Consider the following 19996-nt stretch of genomic DNA (forward strand, 5'->3'; position numbering starts at 1 on the left):
CCCCGAATGTTATGGGATGAATAAGGATGAGGGTGTACCAGCCCACCGGCCGCATGTGATCCCTCATCCGCTCACCCAATGGGGGCCTTCTACCCTCCCCCGCCCTAAATGCACACCGCCAAGGTGACCAAGCAACACAGGCCCTTCCAAGGTGTCGAAGCGCCCTTGGAAGCACTCTTAAGGAATGAATCCTGGCAGAAATATTGCAGAAGACTGGGAACTCAGGAACGGTTGTATAGAGGATGCCCCCTCCCTTAAGCGGAGAAGACATGCGTCTTGACCTGAATATGGCTATTGAATGAGATGAGAAAGATGAATGATATGAAAACCTAAACTCTTTTTCTACACGGGAGTTGAAGGGAAAATGGACCGTGGGAATGAAAATTCCAACCCGGCATTGCCTAAGTAACTGTGGAAAAACAACGGAAAAACCAAAGTCAGGTTGGTCGGTCCGGGAATCGAACCACGGACCTCATGAATGCGAGTCCCATGCCAACTCGCTCGGTTGTCATAACAGTAAGTTAGTTTGGCAACTCGTTATAAGATAATTTTCTAACTCAGATTTAAAAGAGTTCAAGGTTCGGCAGTCCTTGATTTCAGGCGGCAGAGAGTTCCAGTGACGAGAAGTAGCAACAGTAAAAGATGAGAAATAGAGAGATGTTGTGTGAAGTGGAATTTCTAGCGTGTTATCGTGTTGTGATCGAATATTGATATTACGATAGCGAGAGAGAATATGGAAACGAGCGAATAAATAGGAGGGAGTTGAAGTGTGCATAATTCGATATGAGAGAGAACGCGAGTGCAAATTTCTCCTCTCATGTAACCTAACCCAAAATAACTTCTCTAAAAAAAGGTGAGAACATTACAAATGAAGCGGACGCACGCGTTATAAACACGCTGTTGTTTCTGGAAGGAAGAAATCAATGGACAGGGAAATAAATTAGAACATTAGAGACAAGGTCGTTACCTGAACCAATGAAAGGAGTTGTTTGTGCATTTGAAATGCAGAATATGAGTAAGCAGCTGTTAGCAGCATACAGAAAACGAGCTGCGATTTTTCGTCAGTGTTTGAAGGTTAAGCTCCAACTGCGTTTTACTACCTGTTATATTTATTCCGGATTTATGGCTCTGCGTGGAATCTTGCGCGCATGCAGTAATGGCGAAAGTGACGTGCTCAATGCTCCCGTATTCGGGATGTATATTTCACGTGCCTTTGTTCAGAATCAAAATCTATAAAACCCGAATTCTGAGTCAGCACTGTACGTCAGTGTTAGAAAAATACGCAGATCCTGTAAATAGAACTTCCATTTTGAAAAGTTAACCTTGGTTCACTCATAATAAATTGATTCCTTGAACCCCCACTCCTCTCGTAGTTCTACGCAATAATGCCAGTCGTAGTAACAGATCAAAGAGAGCTTCATATTTATGTATATGGTGTAGATCTTGGTGGTTCGCTAGTGTCGCCTTGTGCCATATTTTGATACTTGTTATTCCGTGAAAATGAAAGGAGAATACAGAATAATAGTGGAATGAAATTTGTTAAGTTTAAAGAACTCTCAACCTAAAATCTTATATTATTATGAGGATAATTAACGCCGGGGTTCAAACTACGCATGTACAGTCTTAGAAAAAAGTTTTGTCTCACAGATACTAGTTTTGTCCCAGAAAGGAGGCAGTGCGCATGATTAGACATACAACGAAACACAACTAATTTTATTACCTCAACTAGCCTCTTGTGAACGCATGTCGCTCGTCCTCTGATCATGCGTACTGTCTCCTTTCTGGGACTTCAAAACTTTTTTTCTAAGACTGTACTTTCATGAACGTGTAGTGATGATAATCGTGAGAACAAATTCACTGCTCTGATATAAATTTTACAGTTGGGTTTTGTCAAAATAATTATGAGATGAAAACATTTCTATTAACCCGTAAGTACAAGCATACGGTCAGGGAGACCGTAACGAAAATACATATTAAACATTTAAACAGCTTAACGTTGCGCGGCATTATTGCTGTTCTCAGTGCCTTCCTTTCTCATATAACTCCATTATTATTTTACAGCAATCAGTTGAATGTTTGCATTGAGTTAGTGCGGTCCATAGCTCTCTGAAGTTTCCAAGAGGTCTGTTAGACCGCATGTCTGTATTAATGATTGTCTTCTGTACTTAACATGTCAAATAATAATAATTATTGTCCAGAGCCATCTTCTGTGCATACAAGCGAGCAAAACTTTTCGAAAACAATTGTGTCATGGTTTGAGTCGGATGATAGTGATATAGGAAGAGATAATGAACTTGAATTGATAGTGATCATAACAGTGATTCAGAAGAAAGTGCCTGTGAAGATGAACTGTATGAAGTAAATGGTCATGAGAAGGCGTTCTATGGGAAGAAAAGATGCTACAAGTTGATGAAGTAAGAATTGATTCTAATAAAAATGTTAATAATACAGATTTGGGTAATGGTCTTATTTATTTTCGACATTTTTCTATATTAACATAGTCGGCTGAATCAAGGGCTTTTCCCGCCAAACTGGACCCTAGAAAGACCTGTCAATCATGCCCTCCAGCAAAGAAGACAAAAACGGCTTATCAGTACTATCTTTGTAGGAAACCAATTTGTTTAAATGTTTTTTCCCCCAATTTTCGTGGATTGTGCAGATTCCAATCAGGCCATTGCTAGACGCCTACATTTTTATTAAGAAAAATTATTTTTTCCCCAAATACATTTTTTTTGTTAATTAAATATTCAATTTTGTTAAGAAACTAGAAAAAATCTAATTGACAACAATGTTTTAGTTTATATTGAAAGATTAATAAGAAGGTACATAAATAGGTAAATATAACTACAATTGTTTGTTTATTAACTATTTCGAAATGTAAATGTATTTAAATAATGTTTAATTTGCATGTAATAGAAAAATAGACTTTATAATTGAAATGATATTTTGTAAAGTTGTCAATATTATTCTGTAAAATTTAATTATTTTATAATAGAATCTCTCTGACGCATGCCTGTAATAGTGTTACAAAAAATCAATGCCTGTATTTAGGGTTTTAAATGAGGTGTTACACACAACACTAATATTAGCTCTGCTGTACTAGTATGTGCTAATGCCGACCGTTTCTTTATTGAGGGCACAATAAAACAGGTGTACATTTTCCGCTTTAACGCTTTATCCTCAGAACCATCCTCATTTTCTATTTCACTATGCATCATAGCTTAAATCCTTTTTGCATGAGATTTAACATTGTCTACAAGGATGATATTTGATAACATTAGCAGCGAAACAGGTATTATGTTATTAATAACTATAGTTACGACTAGAGACAGGCAAAATATGAAATGTCATAGGGTAAACATTGGTAATTTCGTGGCAGTGGTTATTTCTTGATACTTTTTCTTTGCTCTTTTGTGAACTAACCAATGGTGTTACGAGATCCAAATTTCCGCCAAAGGATTGCATATGTTGTCCAGTTTCCAGAAACATGCAGCTAAGCTTTGTGTGACTATTGTAGTTGCTTCAGTGAGCTTTTATGTTTGGAGAGAGCAAGTGTGCGTCGACTTCTCAGGCGTACAAATTTTGTGGATGTTTGTAATTACATTACAGGCTTATTACTAAAGGTAAGCATATGATATTTGGTACAAAGATTTATTGTATCTTCATGAAATTTTAGGAAATGTTTTTGGAATTTTAGATCTATCTGTAGTCGCCATATAGGCTTAGATTTACTGATAGAAATCTTAGCTGTTTGAGGCGAAATTTTGTTGAGCATTAAGTGTTACATTTTATACTATTTTAAAAATTGTATTACAATAGGAATTTTAGAAATCTGAAGACAAGATGTGGTGGCAAAAAAGAAAACGGAGACGCAATGGCTTCAATGTAGCTTCTGTTTGAATTTTTATCATGCTAAGTGTCAATGATAAGTGCTAGATGACTTTCTTGCAAGAATTGTGACAGAAGATGGAACATGGCTCCACCATTTTGGACCGGAGACAGAGGCAGACAATGAAGTGGCATCATGCAAATTCACCAAAGAAATAGAAATTCAAAAGTACACCTTCGGCAGGAAACGTTATGGCTACTGTGTTTTTCGATTCAGAAGGACTCTTGCTTGTGGACATCATGCCACACGGAACCACCATTAATTCTGACGGGTATGTTGCAAATCTCAAGAAACTTCTAGTTTAACTGAGTCGTGTTCGACGACATCGGGAGAAGCAGGATGTTATGCTATTGCATGACAACGCACAGCCATATGTCAGTCACAAGACCACAGACCAGATCAGAAAATTCGGATAGACAACACTGAAAATCCGCCTTACAGTCCTGAACTGGCTCCGTGCGATTACCATCTCTTTGGTAAACTGAAGGATCCCTTCGCGGAACGAGGTTAGAAGATGACTCCCTTGTGCACGCTGCTAAAGAGTGGCTCAGACGTGTTGGTCCAGACTTTTACCGTGCTGGTCTACAGGCCCTCATTCCTAGGTTACGTAATGCAGTTGAAAGGGACGGGGATTATGTGGAAAAGTGACATTTTGTTCCTTAAGGATGCATCTACATTCTGTGAAAATAGCAAAGGTGTAGGATAAAAATATAATTTTTAAACAAACGTTATGCATTACTTTTGGAGTTACCCTAATAATATAGGCTATAGTAAAGTCCGTAATAAAAGTGTTCACCCTTTCAGGGCAAAGAAGATCCCTTTTCAATTTCAATTTTTACTTTGATTTCATTCTTATTATGTGTTGATATGTATTTCTATGTTTTCTTGCTATGAATATTAGACGGAATACTATGTTTGAAGTCTTGTAACAATAAATGAGAATTTCATTTGACTTTAATGAATTTTTCCATAATTCTTCTACCTCTCACGAAATTATCAATGCAATATCACGAAATTACCAAGGTTATCACGAAATAACCAACCTTTCAGCTTAAGTTGTAAAAGTGGTTTTTGGCACATATTCAAGAACGTATCCAATCTTTTATGTCTCCAGATTTGTACAGCAAGTTACCGTCTTTTAGATGAAAAAATCGGAATAAGGATATATTTACACATTAGAATTTTAAATTAGTTTTCATGAAATTATCACGAAATTACCAATGTTTACCCTATTCTAAACCATTCTTGCTAGCGGTGTAGGAACAAGAATTTTCACGGTTCACGGTGAGTAGAATGCAATTAACGCCAAAAAAATGTTTTTAATACTTCGGTATAATTTCCATACTTCACAGAAATCTTCTTTTTTTTTATTCTGCAAGAGTTTTCTCCCCAGTTAATATTTCTATTACTGCCAACGGTTTTCCAGGCATTATAAGGAGACAATAGAGACGTTTTCCAGAAAAAAAAAAACACTTGAAAAATCCAAGGAATTCATTCTACCAACGTTCCAGAATTATCAATAGCAGCTGAAATTTCCAAATTCCCCTTTTGAGTTATTGAATTATAGCGTCAATGAATTCCAGAAGCCAAAACAAAATAAGTGGTTCCTACATACCCCTTTGCTCATTCTTTCGAATCCGTGCAAGTCTTTTCATTGTTGCCATGTCTACTTATAAAGTAGTCTAATGTTTTAAACGGGTCTTCAATTTTTCTATTTACTTAATGTTTCTTCTTTTTGAAACTTCATGAGTTTTTCATCGTACGAAACAATATCAACTGGCAGAAGACGTAATCTTTCGCCAAAAAATGTAGAAAATTTACATGTGTTCTACTGTAACCAGTGTTGAGTCCAACCAATGTAGAATCTATTTTATTGTTATTTTCAGTTTTAAAAATCGAGTTACCTAGTTCTTCTATTCAGGTAAGGATTTGATGATGCTGACAGACTTAAATTATACAGATGCACTGTATTTTATATAGTATGATATTAAATATAGATAAAACTATTAATATCTAAAGGCTTGTTTTATAAATAATAATGTACACCTGCTCCAAATGAATGCTTTAGGAACAAAGGTATTTTAGCATTGAAACATTTATTTCATATTTTCATATTTTCTTCATATTGTGCCGGTCTCTAGTTATGACAGTATTTTTAGTTTTCTTACATCTACAAAGAGATGCCTTTCGTACACAATAGTATTTATTACCAAAGGAACATTGGTTCGGCTTTCAACAAATTCTTTTTTGCGGGATGAAGCCGAAGATTCGTCATAGATTATCTAACCTTCTTCTGACAGTTTGGGAAACTTCAGAACATAATGAGCAAAGTAATGAATGCAAGTGAAATACGTGCTCATGACCTAGAGCAGCCTGAGATCACGAGCCCAGCTTCCTACCTCGAGTATACGGAGACAGCCAATACAGGGTGATTCACGAGGATTTACCATCACCTACGGAGCTTATTTCCGAAGACATTCTGAGCAAAAAATGTCATAGGCCTATAAACATTTGTCCTAATCTCAGTATTTTCAAAGTTACATTAATTTGAAGTTAGTAAAATACCTTTTTTCTTTAGTTTTAAGGATAAAAAAATCACAAATATAGAATGAACTATTCAGAAATGCCATTTCTTTAATTGGCTAGAGTTCTGAAGCTAAAAATGTGTTGTTAATTGCTTCGCACAGATTTTATTTTTCAATTTTTAAGTAAAAGTGACATCATTCGTACGCACTTATCACAAAAATTATTACAAATCATACGACGGTAGGAACTTGATTCTTTACAGTTTAATTATGCATCCTAATGTACAGTTTTAAAGAATTTACAAGAGTGGAGTGATTTGTAACAATTGTTGTCATAAATGCGTAAGAAAAAGAATTCTGTACAAAGCAACTATGGAATTCACAAAACATTTTTAGCTTCAGAACACTAGCCAATTAAAGAAATGATACTTCTGAATAGTTCATTCTCTGTTTATAATTTTTTTTTACCTTTAAAACTAAAGAAAAAAGGTATTTTACTAATATTTCATTATTTTTACAATGTTACATGCATTTTTCTTTTTTTTTTTCCTAAATAAATAGTGTATTTGAAATATGGGCCGATTTCAGTACGTAATTCATCATTCTAAGTTATTTTTCAAAATATCGTATCTTGTTTTTCGAGATAACTTTTATTAATTCATGTAAACCAATGCCCGTTAAATTTACTCATGTCTCTTAACATGAACAACATATGTCCATTGTTCTAGAAGAAATCACTGTACAGTGTATTCCAATGGAATTCTCGAAATCAATTTTTACATTATCACAACACTTTCTTTCTCTCTTACATACTTGTACATCGCTTTTTAAAAGTGACGCAATACGTGACAGCCGTGTAACTCGGTCTAAAAGCTTGAACAGTTTGGTATAGAGCAAGCTGCAGTGACCAGCGACCGCAGTTATAGTCCAAGGATGATTTTATTAACATGTGCTCTATTCATAGACAGAAGAGATACAATGAAAACTCTTGCTGTTACATCCGTATAAAGATGTGCATGAATCACACAGAAAGGAAACCGAAAAACGTATGTATGTACTGTATGTATTTTTGTATGTATGCTTACATACATACATACATACATACATAAGTTACATACATACATACATACATAAGTTACATACATACATACATACATACATACATACATACATACATACATACATACATACATACATACATACATACATACATACATACATACATACATACATACATACATACATACATACATACATACATACATTATACAGATGTAATTTGAATCAACCGAGACATATTATTGAGATCTGTAGCCTAAAGTTAACTGCATTTGAGGTAACTGCATGCAAACTCATAACATGTTCTTGTAGATATTATTCAACATTAAGTCGTTGCCCTCATATTTAAAATGTTTGCAATGTCGATTGATCGTAGCTCGAAGCCCATCCACTAAAATTATGCAGATCGGTCAGTTCTGATGTCCAATTATTAAATTCTTTCGCTGTTGATGCGGACAGTGGCTGGTGAAGATTTACAGTCGCTTGAAGTGAAGCTTGAGCAACATTTTCACTGTACAAATAAGAATAATAATGCGAGCAGCAATAACAAATTTTCTGTAGCTAACGATAAAGTTATTGCTGTCGATGGAGATGTGGGGAAAAACTGTTTATAGCGAAAGTCACTCAGTCGACGTGTTGGTCGAATCAGTAACGTTGAAAATTATAGCATTCTCTTCTATTGTTATTGAAAACATCAACAGAATTATGTATTTGCTTGTGTGAGTTTGCATACACGGTAAAGTTTTAAGGGAGATTTTAAAATATTGACTACAACTACTCTTAGGGAAATTATTCACGGTAAAGGGAGAGAAATTACAGCCAATATAATTTAATATGCGCGGCGAAGAAGCAAAGCTAAAAAATGACATTTCATTTGTCGTAAACAACAAAGAATTCGGTAAAATATGCTAATGCATCACTACTGTTAATAGAAGGATCCCAGAGAAAACTAAATAAAATGGATCGTAATCTGCGCTACGGACATTGAGGAAACACCGAACTAGACCATCTAGCAAAAAACTGACACATACTGTCAAGAATTTTGATGTGGTAGTGTTTAGATGGACTATACAAAAATGTAGCCTAATATACTCGTAGATACATGAAAATACTCGTATGCCAATGTGCGATCACGTGATCATTCATTACGAAAGTGTATGCGCTCATTGTGATTGAAATTGTAAAAGTAAATGCAAAATGTCAATGAAGAAATATGATATAGTAGGCTACATTGGGGAACTAAATGTCTTATGACTGCTTAGATAGGCCTACTTCTCAATCAAGAGAAGAGTTGATTTATTTGGAAGAAATGAGCCTGAATAGCTGTCCGTGTACAATTTGAAGTTTTTTCAACATTTTCAAGGCCTGTCATTATTGTACTAAGTATAAGTGTCTGGAAAATTTGGCTAAAAATGAACAGCAATAACAGTAAAAATCAGTGGCGGAGTTCGTAAGAGGCTTTTGAAGCTTAGCCTACCCAAAAAATTTGAGTTATTATTCCAAGTAACATTAGGCCAGAAGTTCGTAATAACGATGTATCGTAACACTTGGTTGCACTCCGATCCTTCCATATATTAAGTTCACTGTTGGCAATTATTCCAGTATGGAGCAAGCAGTGCGAACCGCGAGGCTTGTGGTTTAAAAGCCTCTAAAGACAAGCCACGAACTTGAACTTGACTCGCAAGCTTGAGAGAGGTCCGGGGAGGGAGTATCGATTCGCTACATCTCCGTACGAAAGGAGGCTAGCCTTCCGTCACAATATTACGTCGCGCTACATTGGTGTTCTCTGAATGTGCTGCGTTGAGTTTAGCTTAATCAAAAGTGCATGTGTGTGTGTTTTGCACATTAATTTTGCGTAAAATGGTTCATACTGAGAGAAGATTGAGGTCATTATTTGTAGCATTAAAAGAGAATCCGTTTTCGACAAAGTGTGCTTACAAAGATAGAAGATCGACACCACATTTACATATTGAAATAGCGCATGGAGGAATACAAAAATTGAAATTTTAAATTTTCATAGTATAAGTTAAGAAATATCCTTGCTAACAGGGTGCTCTGAGAAGAGTAAGTTAGTCTCTATTGTTTTACTTGTATTCTCTTTGGGAGTGAAAATGAGTGGTCATTTTCTTGTGGGGTCTGTGTCACAAAACATTTTTGATAGAAAAGCCGATAAACATCTGCTCTGTAAAAAGATACAAGGTAAGCAGATTTTTTCACCCTACCCAATATTTACACCTTAGTTTCACAACTGGTAAAAATTATTTTACACACAAATTCACTGCAACGTACAACTCTGTCAATATACATTTTGCTACAATATTTCCAGTATCAAGTTGCCAGTTGAACGCTAACAGATAACATAGCACAATAAATCCGAGTGAATTGCTCAGTTCTTCCTTTTGTGTCAACGCTGTTCTCTTTCTACTCATGTTCGCAGAGATGATGGTAGTGACAGCAGTAGTAGACCCTGATATTTGAAGTACATGTGCCTATTTTGTTTAATGTACAGTATACAATACATAGTATTAAAAGTAGGCTTATTTTTTTAAGTTTAAATTTATCTTGATTTTACAGCGAATATTCCCACTATTTTCACTTCGCTTCGTTCTTTTCATTGTATCTTACCCTTAACTGTGGTTTATCTGCATGTCTTCCTTGTTTACTCGTAATAAGGTGTAAATAAGTGTCAGTATAGCAAATGTTACGCTTGGTTTTTTTCTTCATCCGATCTGTATCATCTTTTATTATTATTATTATTATTATTATTATTATTATTGTTGTTGTTGTTGTTGTTTTTGTTGTTGTTAGAGAATGAGTCCCATTCGGAGGTTTATTGTATGGTTTCGTAACAAGCTATTTTTTTACGATGTTGGGTTGTTAGCCCTTCGCCCAATCCCCAAGCTGGAGGACCACTCCTCATCGGATATCCGCGACTGCTTATCCAATTAGGAAAATCCAGGATAACAAACAGAGTTTGGAATTGAATGGGTTACATCAGCTGCTTGTTTATGCAGATAACGTGAATATGTTAGGATAAAATCCACAAACTATTAGGGAAAACACGAGAATTTTACTTGAAGCAAGTAAATAGATAGGTTTGGAAGTAAATCCCGAAAAGACAAAGTATATGATTATGTCTCGTGAGCAGAATATTGTACGAAATGGAAATATACAAATTGAAAATTTATGCTTTCAAATATCTTGGAGCAACAGTAACAAATATAAATGACACTCGGTAGGAAATTAAACGCAGAATAATTGAGAAATGCCTGTTATTATTCAGTTGAGAAGTTTTTGTCATCCAGTCTGCTCTCAAAAAAGCTGAAAGTTAGAATTTATAAAACAGTTATATTACCGGTTGTTTTGTATGGTTGTGAAACTGGACTCTCACTTTGAGAGAAGAACAGTTGTTAAGGGTGTTTGAGAATAAGATGCATAGGAAAATATTTGGGGCTAAGAAGGATGAAGTTACAGGAGAATGGAAAAAGTTACACAACGCAGAACTGCACGCATTGTATTCTTCACCTGACATAATTAGGAACATTAAATCCAGACGTTTGAGATGGGCAGGGCATATAGCACGTATGGACGAATTCAGAAATGCATACAGAGTGTTAGTTGGGAGACCAGAGGGAAAAAGACACTTGGGGAAGCCGAGACGTAGATGGGAGGATAATTTTAAAATGGATTTCAGGTAGGTGGGATATGATTGTAGAGACTGGATTAATCTTGCTCAGGACAGAGACCGATAGCGGGCTTATGTGAGGGCGGCAATGAACCTGCGGGTTCCTTAAAAGCCATAAGTAAGTATTATTATTATTATTATTATTATTATTATTATTATTATTATTATCATCCCAATTTCTGGTCGCCATCGGCGTGGCTCGGGCCATAGCGATCCGGAGTTGGCTCAGATGTGGGTTCGATTAGCGTTTGGGCTGATTACCTAGTTAGATTTTTCCGAGGGGTTCTCCGACTACAAGGTGAATGTCACGCAATCCCATGGCGAATTCTCTGCCTCATATCGCCAAACTATCATTAATACCATCGATACTTATTAAGGTAATAGTTGATACAGCGTTGTCAAAAAACTGAATAAGAAATTTCTGGTAACCCTAGTTTACGAAGTATTGTATTAGTTTTATTTCACAAAGCGTTGTAAAATTACTCTTACAAAACAGAGTACTTTTAAAACTTCTCGGCAATAAAAATGTTAAACTCCTTAGTTTAGTAGGTCACATTTATTTTTAAATGTGATTTAATAGGTTGCTTGCTTATAACTTACGTTACTTGCTAGGACAAATATTTTGTGTCGGTATCTTGGACAGTCAAATAATAAATATTTTATTGTTTTTTCCACTTTTCCACAATTACACAGATTATCATCCAGTGAGTTTTTTTTTTTTTTTAATCTTTGGAAGTATTGTAACATTACGTCGTGCTATAATTACTGTAGTTATAAACTCTGGCTCAAAGAACTTGCGCTTCAACCGACTCCTCAATGTTAGAAAAAAAAAAGAGTTTCCTTGTAACATAACTGTTGCTGTCATTTGAATGCATTGTGTTTCATGTTGTTAATTTCATTTTCATGGCTCTTATGTAGGTCATTAATGTACAATACTTGTAGAGAGTGTAGTCTATAATTGAAGGTGAAGCATATTGGCTAGTTGGTCAACTCATTCCTTTTCTGTGTTTCCAGTGTGGTCCCGTATTTTTTAAGCAAATAATTTGCGAGTAATCGATTATATCTTCTTCTGACATGAACTTCTATGTGATTAAAATTACATATTGAATTTAGTGCACCTTGTGAGATGCTGAAGATCGAAACACTGCACTTACTTTTTTTATATGCTCCATTTCGCTGTCTCTTGTAAAGATTTGAATTTCGGGTTGAAATTTCTTTCCTTCATTATCAAGTTATTTGAGAATGAAATCCCTCACATACTACCATATGACTCTACATAGAATACATGACCGTAAAAGACAGAATACAACGCAAATGAAAGAAGTATGTAAGCGAAAAGAATAAGGAATTAGTTCGTGAAACCTGCTGTGACTTGAAGTGTTGAGACGAATTTATCTCACCCTAATTAACAACGTCCCATTGAAGGAACTTGAAAGAATTTTGAAGCGAAAGGAAAAGACCGAAGGAGAAAACCGTAAGCTGTTAAATACAACAGATAAGCAGGAGGGAGCTATCTTTATCACTGTGAACTTACGCCTGTCGTCACGGGCGCGTGCCTACCCAAGGTCGATTCATGGGTTTCCATCTTGAACAGTGCCGTTGAATAAATCCGAAGTATTATCTAGCCCTCGAATAGATCTAACTAGGCCTATAAGTGAACTTAAAGTAGTGTTGTGGGATTTAATCAAATAATAATCGAGTCGATTAAAATTAATCGGTTGTAGTAGTTGATATTAATTACACTAGTCTGCGATGAAATTACTGCCTTCAAAGTTTCAATGTTTTTAGGGTATTTTTAGCATGCTGAAGTCAAATTCGAAGCCAGAAAGTTCCTATCACGCTCCATTTTTTTTTTTTTTGTTATTTTAATTTTCTTATAATATATTACGACAATTTATAGCGTAATTATTTAAACTATAATACTTCAACAACTGTAGTTTTAGTATGTTAATATATGAAAACTAAATGTATTCAACATATTTTAAGATGTTTATATTGAAAATCAAGGATAACAGATGTTTCTTAGCAGATAGAGGGTGCAAGCGTATAAGGAAGTTAGGGTGAAATAATGTACAGCCTTGCCATTATCTTTATTTGTGGGAGATAGAAATGTCAACCATACCTTGGTGAGAGACTCAACTCAACTCGTCTAGTTCCTCTCACATTTCCATAGTCTGTGTTTCATCTGGAAACGAAACGAAATCAGTTTTTGAAGCTTTATTGTGGAGTAGAAAGTTGAGAGTACTTAGTTCCGTAAGAAAGTATTCACCATGTCGCAACGGGAATGTATAAATAATCCAGACCATTTTTGTTATATAACTTATATAAAATATACACATTGCCTACGCAGAGGCGTAATTTTACAGATTTTGTGAAAAAGTCATATCTTGCTTATTTTAGAATCAAACTTGGAGATCATAGTAAAGCTTGGGCACCACACAAAGTATGTAGAGTATGCATTGAAGAACTTCATCATTGGATCAACGGCAGAAGACTGTTGCTATCTTTTGGAGTACCTATGGTTTGGAGAGAGCAGTGGAACCATAGTAATGACTGCTACTTCTGTTCGTGTGATGTGAAGGGGTACGATTCTATAAATAAAAAGCATATCGTGTATCCAATTATTCGGTCAGCCATTTTACCTGTATCCCATGGGCCTGATGTACCAATCACTGTCCGACTAGAAAATCTTGAATAGTTTTAATCTGAGTCTGATGTAGTGGTGAGGGAAATTGTGACGAGTGACAGTGACTATACCAGAGTCGGGTGTTGAAGAACGTGGCTTTAAATAAGGAAAGAGACTGTTTCAAGTACATATGTGAGAAATTTCCACTACTGTCTGAAGCAAATTAAAAGAATGTATATTTAATGGTCCTGACAAAAGAAAACAGACGTCTGATGCAGCCTTTTAAAACACTGTGGATGAAAAGGGGAAAGCATTATGGATATCTTTCTGCGAATTTGTTTTAAAGTTTTTTGGTAACAACAAGGGTCCTAATTACCGAAACATTGTGGCTAACATGCTTGAAGCATACAAGGAACTTGGTTGTAACATGAGTATCAAAATTCATTTTTTGTTTTCTCACCTGATTATTTCCCTGAAAATCTAGAATTTTTGAGCGAAGAGCAAGGTGAACGATTTCACAAGGATCTGCAGGAGTTCGAAAGGAGATACCAGGGACGATGGAGTATACTTCGCACGAAAACATGACGACCTTCCCTCATCCCCTTCACCAGTTAACTGCAGGCACGCGCAAGGGATAAACCCTTAGCCGAGTTGCCAATTCTTGAAGTCATTGTGATTTGCGAACATTTTTCAAACTGTGTTCCGTGAAACCGCGATTTTCAGAAAGACTATATTATCTTTGTAAATATATCTTAATTTTTAATTACTAAAACAAAATTGGTATAAAAATGAACAAACTTATTTTAAAAACACTTTATATTTATATTTTCACTAACATATTTTGCCTAAATAAACAAAAAAAAATGCAGACTTCTATAATAAGTGTTAAATTGTCATGTTATTGAAGTTCCAGAATTTTATACTTAATTAAGAATGTTGCGCTGGTAAAATTTTCTGAAACTGTGATCATTGAATAGTTATAGAATTTATAGTACAAAAGAGTAAAGTTAGATTTTATCAGCTTCGCCTTGGGTGATAATTTCCACGAACGCATAAAATCTGTTTACTCTAGTATGCTATACAATATTTTATTCATTACTGGTATGTAAATTTAATTTTAAATTGTAGGGCTTTTCTTTGTACTGTGTTGTTGGCGAAGAAGTTCATATATATTCATTTTACTATTGCTAATATGTTGGTTGTCATGTAGATTGATTTAAAAACATTTAATTCACTGCTGTAAGTTAGAAAACTTTTAAGCACTGCTGTGAATAATGTCATTACTTAGGTTGCTAAGGACGGTGTTGCTGTTGGCGATATCTCTTTCGCGTACTGTTCACATACTGTTCGGCGAAGTAAATCACGTATAAAAATCGTCTATCTTACCGAATTCTGTTTAAATTTGTTTATTTTCTCTTTAGTTGGTGAACCGTAATTCTTAATTTCTATGCCCATATATCCAACTCCGCCGGTTGCGTCCGATGTTAAGTGATTAAGATTTATACTTATTAAACTGCCTGAACTTTCGATTACTTTATGGATAGAATTTCTAACGTTAGGCACAATTTTAACACTTTGTTTTCTTAGCTACGCTCCTCTGCAAATAAGATATTCTGTTCTTCGACGGTGTTATTTGTTCTTGTCGTGATGGTCCTGGATCTTCAGGTGTATCAGGAGGCCTGGCTGCGGATCATCTGCTCCAACACTCATTAATCATGGCCGGAATAAATTAGACATATTGAAGCGCACAACGGTATAAAACAACACGTCGACAAAGACACTGAGAACGGGTGAAAGCCATCAGGTAGAGGCAATGACTGTTAGATTTGGCAATGCTGGGCTCTATTGTATTTCTGCCACGCGGCTAGGGGTTGAGTAGAGGATGGGGGTTTATGAGGGATTACCAATTCCAAGAAGAGAGGCCGTCATGTTTCCGAGCCAAGTATATCAGTATGCATCCTCATTATTGTTGGATGTTAAAGCGTAAAATACCTGAAGACAAAAATAAAAGGAAGCGGACCAGAAGGACTTCCTCAACTAAGAAGCAAGTGGTGTAATTTTTTGTGTGATACTGTGCTAAATTATACATCCAATAGTGAAGTAAACAAGTCAAAACAAAGCAAAAACACTCTAGTGACATGTATGAACAACCTTACACACAATTTCAGCAAGTTGTGTCTTTTAAATATTGCTTTTGCATTTGAAATAAAAAAGTGAAATGAAAAAGTTTGTGATGAAATTCACGTAATTATACAATACATTTAAAGTGATTTTGCAAACAAACCTGACGTGATAGAAGTAAACGGATTGAAAATTCGAATTCAGCACATCGATATTATACAAAATCACATTACTTAGTTTAGGCAACAAACACAAAGTTAAAATTCGCAGGCTAGTGTTATTATTTTGTTAATACAAATTCATACCGGTACTAAAAATTTCGAAAATATTCTTCTCTCGGAAATTGCATAGTACATAATAGTACTGTTATTTTCTAACTGCAAAGCAGGTACCGTAGAGAAAATCTTTGCACAAACACTTCAGAAAGAGATGGCGATATGAGGATAGTGACCTAGTCTACATCTATTGAAAGTTGAAACACAATGCGAAACCCTTATTAAGTTTTATGGTTTTCCAAGAAAGCTTCCACCTTGTCTGCTCAGCTTTCTAGCATATGAAATACATACTTTTCCGGAATTCGTCCCCCTCATCACTTATAAAATGACCATGTCTACACTGTGTGCAAGTGAAGGCGTAACTATCTTCTCTTTCTAAAATCTGGTAATTCTGTTTCGACCGCTGTACTTTTGCAGTTGAAGTTTCTGTATTGAGTTTGTATATGAAGATGGTGTGTTTAGTTTGATAAAAAAAAAAACAGTTTTCTGTGGTCTGTGAAAAGTGTAACTCCATTGTATCATACTATATAAGAATTTGAGAGGTAAACTCGGTGAAACGTTTGCATTTAAATTGAACGATCGTGGAGAAGTTCTTGACAGAAAAGTTTTTCCGTGTTTAGTGATGCAGGAAACACTGTTACGAAACGTAGAGCGGCACTTAATTCAGAACATGTGAATGCACTCACATGTTTAAAGTCATGTATGAAGCAGTATTAACTAGGTGAGTCTTCATACTTTTTTTTTATTTATGTTTGTCTCAAAAAGTCCCGGAGAAATTGAAACAAATTATAAGCCTCAAAATGAATATGTTGGTAAATAATTAAAATAGTTGTTTTGTAATATAACGATGCAATATATACAGATATACAACATTTAATACTTATGCTTATCACCGAACACAAGTTAAATTTAACAATAATTGTTCATTACAGTATATTAAAATATCTTTTTAAATCAATCAAAACTCGATTAATCGATTCAATTCAAATCGTTAATCGATTAAATATTTAATCGAACAACAGCACTATTTAAAAGATATTGAAATGACGTCACTGTTGTCTAGAACACAAATAAAAGTCTAATACCTATCGGAATTTTACTTTCTCATAAAACGAAGAATAAGGAGAAAAGTTGTAATGCTGCACAATCTCGATTTCGATATTTTCGCGGAAATGCACATTTGCAGAATTCCTGATCCCGAAGAAATGGTTCTGGACGTGCCGTTTGTGTGTCCACCTATCCGTCTGTGTGGCGGATTTGGTTCAAGTGGACAACTATTTCAAGCGGAAAGCAGAAGCAGGCCGACCATCGTGCAGTGTTGTCAGAATTCAGAAAAACACAGCTCTCACTTACGGTGAGATAGCTGTAAGCGAATTAAACTCTGACAACGTCTCGAAGTCCATTTCCATCTCTCACTTTCCTGCATTCATGGCCATTGCCCATCGTACGTGGCTACCTACACAGGGTGGAAGTGAAATAATCCTGCAGATTTTCAGAGCGAATAGCTCATGTTGTATGTAACAAAAAAGTGCAGTACCATATTGTTGGAAAGTTCATAGGTTTCTCAGAAAAAAAATGTTGTTTCCTAAATGTTTAACACTCTGTTATTCGGTAACTATTGCGAGTAGGATCGTGAATTTTGTCCATATCGATAGAAAATCATTAAAGAATCATTTATTCCTCCGGCGTATTTCAATAGCGTGGACGGTTTTCGTGTATTTAATTTAAAAATCACTCTTTTCAAGCCACTGAACGTTGCGGACAGATTGCAACGTCGTAGCGAGAGAGGCAGGAGACAGACAGACCTGAGTTCGTTGGTCTCTTACATCTTTATTACTAGAAGAAAGATTACTGTGTTAACGGCGATGTTGCCGGACTGCTGAAACTTGCAACATAATTTTCTAATTAACGGTGCATTTAATCATAAAACGTAATATAGGTTTTCTATTCCTTTAAAGTAATTCATTAGAAAAATTTTTCATTTATTCATTATCCAGTGGTCACTTGCGGACGTATGACAACATTGATACCAAAATATTGACTTTTAGTTCGTGTTTCTGACTGGTATGTTTAGCCAACAGCAGAATTTATGAGTTGGCAACTATCGTCCGGAAGAATTTACAGACGTGAGGAACGCAATTCGCAATAGAGCGATGCATCATCACGTCACGCAGATGACCGCTATGCTGCTTGAGATGCAGGTCGTGTGGCCGTAATCTAATGCTAGTCGGCACGTGTTCATTACGCGAGGCGGCAGCGGCCCGGGGTCTCATTGTTCTAGGCGCTCAGTCATTGTTCTCGCATAGTCAGAACTCATCTGGAAAGTAGACTGCTTGGCGCCCGCTTCATCTTTCGAAATGAGATCTTGAGAAATGCGCCGACAACTGCAGTTCTTCACGGCCACCCAGATAAGGGAACCTCTACGTATACGTCTCGCAAGCACGGATTACCGACGGAAGGAATGCGAATCAAACACTGCGATAAGGAAGAGTGAGCGACAGGAAAGGTCACGAGATAGCTTGAATTATATTCAAGAGTACAGTCGGAAGAGAAATGACATCGATAGAATCAGTCTTGCGTTGTGATGGTTACATTACGACTTTAGTTTGTTCCATTGCATGTGAATACGTGTCTTGTATCGCACGGTATTATTATTTCATTCGTATGTTGCGCGTTTAATTAGCTTCGAATTTTTCTCTTGCTACGTTCCTTATTTCCACAGCGATGTCCTCATTTGTTCATCTTCTTGGAAGAGACAGTACTTCCATCGGCTCGCACCTCTCCTCCCTCGGCGTGCCTACATACACACGCCAAACAGACAGCAACGCCACCATTGGTTTACCGTGTACAAAGTTATGTGCAGAATTTAATTGCCATCGTGGTCTAGGGATAGCGAGCGGGTCTTGTGCTCCAGAATTGTTCTTCGGCGTGAGTTCGAATCCCACTTGGACTGAGTGCCTGCTTGGGTTTGTTCCGATGTTTTCCCCAACTGTAAGGCGAATGACGAATAACTTACTCCATGGTGCAACCTCGGACATACTCGCTATCAACAATTCTACCGACGCAGATAACTGAGTTGATACAGCGTCTGTTAAGAAAGAGTGCAAAAGTTTGTTTAGCAGGACCATATCGTTATAGATATCCGTAATGTAGGGACGAACTTCGTCCGCACTATATCGATTCTACTTATTATTATTATTATTTTTTTTTTTTTTTTTTTTTTTTTTTTTTTTTTTTTTTTTTTTTTTTTTTATTACAGTCCGGAATCATAACCACTACTCTTTGAAGTTAAGTGAGTACGGGGTTTGTGCAATGACCCATATGACTTGACGAAGAGTAGTGACGCACGGCGGTGCACGATGTAAACAGAGACACCCACATAAAAGAATGATTTCAAGAGTAGGGCTGTGTCGTGTATTATAAAAGAATAAATAATATAGTCTCTGCTGTAAACTTTTAAATAAAAATGCTACTATTTCACAGGCACTATACTTAATGAAATGCTTCAGCCTATATTACAGCAATATTTGATGTAAAATTTTAATTCAAAATGTTACCGTATCAGAGGCACTACCTTTAACAACGTGTTTAAGCCTGTATTACAATAATCTTTAATTTACCAATTTAACTTAAAATAGCAGGGCATAGTGTTTCAAAGATATCGCTCTTAATTCAGTGTTTAAGTCCATATTACGATATTTGTTGTAAAATTTTAACTTAAAACACAGGTACCGCTCTTAATGCAATGTTTAAGCATATATTACGATAATCTTTATTGTATAATTTAACACAGGCATACTGCCCTGAATGAAATGT

At 35.9% G+C, this 19996-nt stretch overlaps 1 protein-coding gene across 1 annotated transcript in view; it reads left to right on the forward strand.

The window, feature by feature from the left end:
- kar (monocarboxylate transporter 10-like protein kar) overlaps positions 1-19996 on the forward strand; it is a 262103-nt gene that overhangs the window by 92823 nt on the left and 149284 nt on the right. The window lies entirely within an intron of this gene.

Source organism: Periplaneta americana, chromosome 4 (genome assembly GCF_040183065.1).
Source record: "Periplaneta americana isolate PAMFEO1 chromosome 4, P.americana_PAMFEO1_priV1, whole genome shotgun sequence".
NCBI lineage: Eukaryota > Metazoa > Arthropoda > Insecta > Blattodea > Blattidae > Periplaneta > Periplaneta americana.